Below are 7,251 nucleotides of genomic sequence, written 5' to 3'. Positions count from 1 at the left end.
CTTGTTAGTGTAATCTCTCTGATAGGCTGATGAGTGCTCTTGTGGCGCATTAGGTCTAATGCATGTGAGTGGCTTTTTGGAATTAAATGAGCCTACTTTCGATTTCAATTGGTTCGATAAGGTACTTGTGCAGCCAGCAATGATAATCGTCTATACTGGTTGGAGCTTATCGCATCGTAAACATCAGTGTCACTATGAACAATAAGTTTTAATTTCGTAAAAAAAATAGTTGATAACGTTTCGTACGTCAGCTATTCACGAGACGTTCAAACGTTTGTATGACTAATTCAGTTCATTGACGCACATTTTCATTGTTTTCCCTCTTCTACCGGTTAACTGGCCGTTTGTGTTGAAATTTTTTGGGTTTTTTTTTAGTTCAAACTTTAATTGGGATTAAGACAGGTGCTTACGACCAAAAGAAGCATGCAATCACGATAATAGCTCATTAACAGTAACAGTTGATAACACAACATGATATGAACTTGTTTGATATAAGAGTAAAAATAACAAGCCAAAAAACAAAATTTGCACCGAAATATCATAAAAATATCAGGTTTTACCATTAACAAGAACTTATCAATATCTTGAGCTATTAATTTGTTTTTGTTACTGGTAAAACCTGATATTTTTATGATATTTCGATGCAAATTTTTGTTATTTTCGCTTGATATTTTATTCTTATTTCAAACAAGTTCATATCATGTTTTGGTATCAATATCACGGCTTCTACCCAGGATGAGCTATATACTAGCCGTACAATTTAATGACTGACTTGATGGTTGGTACGGAGGTGAAAAGTAAGGTCAGCTCTTGCTTCCTCAGGAGTGATTCAAGCTCACTTAACACTAGGATACATAGGTTAAAAAATCTAACGTAAATAAATTCGTACAGAAAAACGTTGTAACTAACCGATTTTCTCAGATTTTCGCCAATCTTTTTGCCATCTCTTGTAGATTCTGGGCATTATAAAATATTGCGTCTAGGGGTGTTACATTTTTCACTAGAGCTGTGGGAGTAAAAATAATGAGCTTTGAAAGAATGCGATTTTGTTTATATACATATTTATATATTATTACTGAAAATTATATATATCCATCTAGTGATGATGGAAACATTGAAATAACACATGAAAAACATCACTTGGAACATGGGAACAAATTTTGACCATACGGTGATAATTGGGCACCTTCCCGTCTAGATTAAAGTAACAGATTTATAACATGCCATGTTATTTAGTTACATGCTTTTAATAACAGATTCTGTTATAAAATGTGTCCCATTAGTAGTTAAAATAACAGAAAATTATAGCAAACCACAAAAATGGGACATATCCTGTAATAAATTTAATAACATATTTATTCGCAGCTAATGGCAATTACTGAATGATATCAACAGTTGTAATTAAAATTATCTTATACTACAGGGTGTATGACACTACAGAAAATATTCAAAACCATGTTGTCTTCTGTGAACTGGTTAAATTAAATATAAACTATACAGAATAATGTATGATAATAAACAATGATGTTCTCGGACCTCCGAATTGACCTGGAATTTGAATCAAATGGTCTACGGCATCAACCACGACTTCCATAATGTTCCCAGTCTCGGAATCAATCAAATTATGTCCTTCGAATATTTGTCTTTCATTTGCGTCTCAAATCCAGGCATATGAGGTGTTGTAAGATCTTCAAATTGTTCCGAATTTTGAACGAATTGTCCTCGAAATTAACGAACCAGTAACGGTATATTACTTTGAGGACTGCTATGGAAACACGACGCGTTGGAACATTGGCAGAAAAACCGGTTAAAGTGTTTAAAGCAGCGACCATCGAAAGAATCTGAACTGTGCAAGAACGGCCGTCATCAAATGTTAGGCTATGTGAAGAAAGGCTGTGCGCAAAAAGCCACAAAACCCCACAAACCGGTTAAGGTGTGGGTAGCAGGCTGCAGCAAAGATCGGAGGGGATAAGGGTCATTTGGCCGAAACCTCCTTACGGTCATATAGGAAAGGAAGGACTGTTAGTTCGACTCTCGTTGCTACTAGAGACGAAGAACACCTCTGCATATCCTCTGGGATGTGGTATTGTGTTAGTTGTGTAGGATATTTTATCTGGATTCCCTTTGGTGAGTGATGCGATCTAAGGAAGGGGATTATATGAAATGCAAACAAAAACGCGTAATAATTGGTTTATTTTCTGAACTGTACAGATCAAAACAAATATCTCGGATCACGCGACCGTTTTGCTTGCTACTCGAAATACGATCAATCGCGTAATCAACACAGACCTAAATTCTCGGATCCCGCGAAAGTTCTGAGGGGGATTCTCTGCCGATTTACTATCCGACAGCACAAAATTAAACTAAGCACCGGAGTCCGCGACTGATACGTAACATGTTTATTAACGAACTCCGCACTGTACTTACTTGCTTGATGGCAATTGCGGACTCGCCACTCGAAACAAACTCGAAACTCGCCGAACAAACGATTAGGCCGAAACCCTGAACAGGTCATTTTGTCGAAAAGGTCATTTGGCCGAAAAGGTCATACAGCCGGATCGATTATACGGCCGGAAAAATCATACGGGCGAAATGGTTATACAGCCGAAAAGGTCATACGGGCGAAAAGTTCATACGGCCGAAAAGGTCATACTGCTGAAAAGGTCATATGGCCGAAAAGGTCATACGGTCGAAAAGGTCATACGGCCGAAAAGGTCATACGGTCGAAAAGGTCATACGGCCGAAAAGGTCATACGGCTGAAAAGGTCATATGGTCGAAAAGGTCATACGGCCGAAAAGGTCATACGGCCGAAAAGGTCATACGGTCGAAAAGGTCATACGGCCGAAAAGGTCATATGGCCGAAAATGTCATACGGCCGAAAAGGTCATACTGCCAAAAAGGTCATACTGCCGAAAAGGTCATATGGTCGAAAAGATCACACGACCGAAAAGGTCATACGGTCGAAGAGATCATACTGGCGAAAAAGTCATATGGCCGAAAAGGTCATACCGTCGAAAAGGTCATACGGTCGAAAAGGTCATACGGCTGAAAAGGTCATACCGCCGAAAAGGTCATATGGCCGAAAAGGTCATACGGCCGAAAAGGTCATACGGTCGAAAAGGTCATACGGACGAAAAGGTCATACGCCCGTCATACGGCTGTAAAGGTCATACGGCCGAAAAGGTAATACGGCTGAAAAGGTCATACTGCCGAAAAGGTCATGCGGCCGAAAAGTTCATACGGCTTAAAAGGTCATACGGTCGAAAAGGTCATACGGCCGAAAAGGTCATACGGGCGAAAAGGTGATACGGTCGAAAAGGTCATACGGAAGTAAAGGTCATACGGCTGAAAAGGTCATATGGTCGAAAAGATCACATGACCGAAAAGGTCATACGGCCGAAAAGGTTATACGGCCGAAAAGGTCATGCGGCCGAAAAGTTCATACGGCCGAAAAGGTCATACGGTCGAAAAGGTCATATGGTCGAAAAGATCATACTGCCAAAAAGGTCATACTGCCGAAAAGATCACACGACCGAAAAGGTCATACCGTCGAAAAGGTCATACGGCCGAAAAGGTCATACGGTCGAAAAGGTCTTACGGCCGAAAAGGTCATACTGCCAAAAAGGTCCTACTGCCGAAAAGGTCATATGTTCGAAAAGATCACACGACCGAAAAGGTCATACGACCGAAGAGATCATACTGGCGAAAAAGTCATATGGCCGAAAAGGTCATACCGTCGAAAAGGTCATACGGCCGAAAAGGTCATACGGTCGAACAGATCATACTGCCAAAAAGGTCATACGGCCGAAAAGGTCATATGGTCGAAAAGATCACACGACCGAAAAGGTCATACGGCCGAAAAGGTCATGCGGCCGAAAAGTTCATACGGCTTAAAAGGTCATACGGTCGAAAAGGTCATACGGCCGAAAAGGTCATACGGGCGAAAAGGTGATACGGTCGAGTAAAGGTCATACGGCTGAAAAGGTCATATGGTCGAAAAGATCACATGACCGAAAAGGTCATACGGCCGAAAAGGTCATACGGCCGAAAAGGTCATACGGCCGAAAAGGTCATACGGCCGAAAAGGTCATACGGCCGAAAAGGTCATATGGTCGAAAAGATCACACGACCGAAAAGGTCATACGGCCGAAGAGATCATACTGGCGAAAAAGTCATATGGCCGAAAAGGTCATACCGTCGAAAAGGTCATACGGCCGAAAAGGTCATACGGTCGAAAAGGTCTTACGGCCTTATGGTCGAAAAGATCACACGACCGAAAAGGTCATACGGACGAAAAGGTCATGCGGCCGAAAAGTTCATACGGCTTAAAAGGTCATACGGTCGAAAAGGTCATACGGCCGAAAAGGTCATACGGGCGAAAAGGTGATACGGTCGAGTAAAGGTCATACGGCTGAAAAGGTCATATGGTCGAAAAGATCACATGACCGAAAAGGTTATACGGCCGAAAAGGTCATGCGGCCGAAAAGTTCATATGGTCGAAAAGGTCATACGGTCGAAAAGGTCATATGGTCGAAAAGATCATACTGCCAAAAAGGTCATACTGCCGAAAAGGTCATATGGTCGAAAAGATCACACGACCGAAAAGGTCATACGGCCGAAGAGATCATACTGGCGAAAAAGTCATATGGCCGAAAAGGTCATACCGTCGAAAAGGTCATACGGCCGAAAAGGTCATACGGTCGAAAAGGTCTTACGGCCGAAAAGGTCATACTGCCAAAAAGGTCCTACTGCCGAAAAGGTCATATGTTCGAAAAGATCACACGACCGAAAAGGTCATACGGCCGAAAAGGTCATGCGGCCGAAAAGTTCATACGGCTGAAAAGGTCATACGGTCGAAAAGGTCATGCGGCCGAAAAGTTCATACGGCTGAAAAGGTCATACGGTCGAATAGGTCATACGGCCGAAAAGGTCATACGACCGAAAAGGTGATACGGTCGAAAAGGTCATACGGTCGAAAAGGTCATACGGCCTAAAAGTTCATACGGCCGAAAAGGTGATACGGTCGAAAAGGTCATACGGCAGTAAAGGTCATACGGCTGAAAAGGTCATATGGCCGAAAATGGTCAATTGGCCGAATAGGTCATTTTGGAAGAAAAAGTTATTCGGCCAAATATGTTATTTGACGTCTCACTTCTCAATCATCATTTCTCACTTCTCATAAGTAAAAAATAAGAAGTTATAAATGATGAGTGAGAAGAGAGGCGTCTCGCTTCTTACTTCACTCTCCCCACTTTTCACAGTTAGAAGTGAGAAAAGAAGAATTGATCAGTGAGAAGTGCGAAGTGATACGTTTCACTTCCTACTAATCATTTCTCACTTTTCACTTGTCACTGTGAAAAGTTTGTAGACGTCTCGCTTGTCACTTTGCACTACTCACTTTTCATAGAGGTGAGAAGTGAGAAATTAATAGTGACAAGTGAGAGGTGAGACATCTCGACGGCTTATTCGAAGGCGGTCTCCGCAATCAAACATTGGCACTATGACTATCTAGATGGTGTCGATACAGAAGAAGAGGTTGCTAAATTTGTGATAGCGGAAGTTCATTCGAAAGTTAGATTTGAAATAAGTAACTGGCTGCCAAACAGAAGAACACGAGCAACACACATGTTGTAAACAAGTTTTTATAACTCACATACAACCAAATTAGGTCGTATATAAGTTGCTGCAACCAATTCGATCTAAGTTGTGCTGCTTGGGAAATATACTCTATCAAACCGGTGGATTTAATTCTAGGCCCATTAAGTGTTTCGATGTCAACAAGGAATGCTGTACGAAGGTAGTCTCTTCGGAATAGTGTGGAAGCATTTTTATTCGATTTCAATGAGCTTTGAAGATGATTTGCAGTAGCTTATAGCAGAAAACATAATTCCGACCAAAAAACAATTTTGAAACTCCAGTGTTTGAATCCAAAGGAGAATGAGCAAATCTCTCACTTATCATCTCTGCATACACTCTCGATAGGTAGCATACCGTGAGAGACGTTTTTCGGTAGCTGTTACGATAATGAACTGATTTATGGGCTACAACCCATGATAAATTTCTTTTTATAAGCCCCAATTGCGGGGGGCACCGGTTCTGATGATGTTTTTCAACACAGCTGCGCGAAAAAAATATGGTCCCCAACATAAAACCTCCTCGGTGAGGGTCGCCTATCCGAATCAGTTTGCTTCCAACTTGTATATGTACAATTGCGGTAGTTTTGTTTTCATGGCTTGTTATGATTCGAAGAAGTTTTTGCCTTTCATTTATCGTTGTTCGTTATCTATTGAGTACGATTTCTTCAAACCCTGTAAAACTCACTTTGGACATTTATGCCCCTCCCAGTATCCTGGCAGCCTTCGTGGAAAGTTTCTTGTCCAGGACGTCTGGAGGCCCAACGTCGATTGGGACCAAAGGATTCATTTAGATATTCACTGCATTGCTTGCAAAGCCAAATACAATAAATGTTGATCGTTGTTATTTTCCAGGATGCAATACCTAATGCTTGAACTCCCTAGATTTGGACATCTTCGTAGATTCTAGTAAAGAATCCAACTCATCAGTTGCTTTTTTAACGATTCATCGAAAATTACTGTGTCCGGTGTTCTTAGATATCGATAAAAGACAAAAAAAGTTTTGAGGAAAAGTGGCCAAAGGTCTTACGAGGACGAGTACAACAGTGGAAGCATTTCGAGCAGCCTATGCCCACAGTTACTATCTGAATCTAGGTGGCAATCGCCACCGCGGTGACCTTTTTTGCATATTTTCATGCCAACCACTTACTGACTGAAGCATTTGATGTGTGGGATCGTTCTACAATCAGTGCTTAGACGATTATGGACGATAGAAAGACCGTCACTTGATTCCATTAATTAATCACATCTTAATCGGCAAATCGGACTTACGAACAATCATTTTTATAAAATATCATGTTTTCGAAGCGAATAATTTGATAATATTTTGCAAAAAGAATATCACATGTCTTGGTGTGTTCCATTAGTCTGTCAGAACAATGATTTTGTGTTTGTCCCTACGTTTCGGCACTGATTAGTTCCAACTCAAAATTAATTAAAGAAAAGCAATAAGTACAATACGTGTATCAACTACCAGAAACACTACACACAATCATCTTAGCATAACGAAAGAAACTCATAAATTATCCACTGAAAATGGCATTAAAAGCATCTTTCTGATGCTCACCCGAATACAGAAATAGTCAAACACTCAGTTCCATATATGTAAATAAAGCT

This window comes from Armigeres subalbatus, chromosome 3, assembly GCF_024139115.2.
Source record: "Armigeres subalbatus isolate Guangzhou_Male chromosome 3, GZ_Asu_2, whole genome shotgun sequence".
NCBI lineage: Eukaryota > Metazoa > Arthropoda > Insecta > Diptera > Culicidae > Armigeres > Armigeres subalbatus.
The sequence above is the reverse complement of the archived record's forward strand: the minus strand, read 5'-3'. Positions refer to the sequence as shown.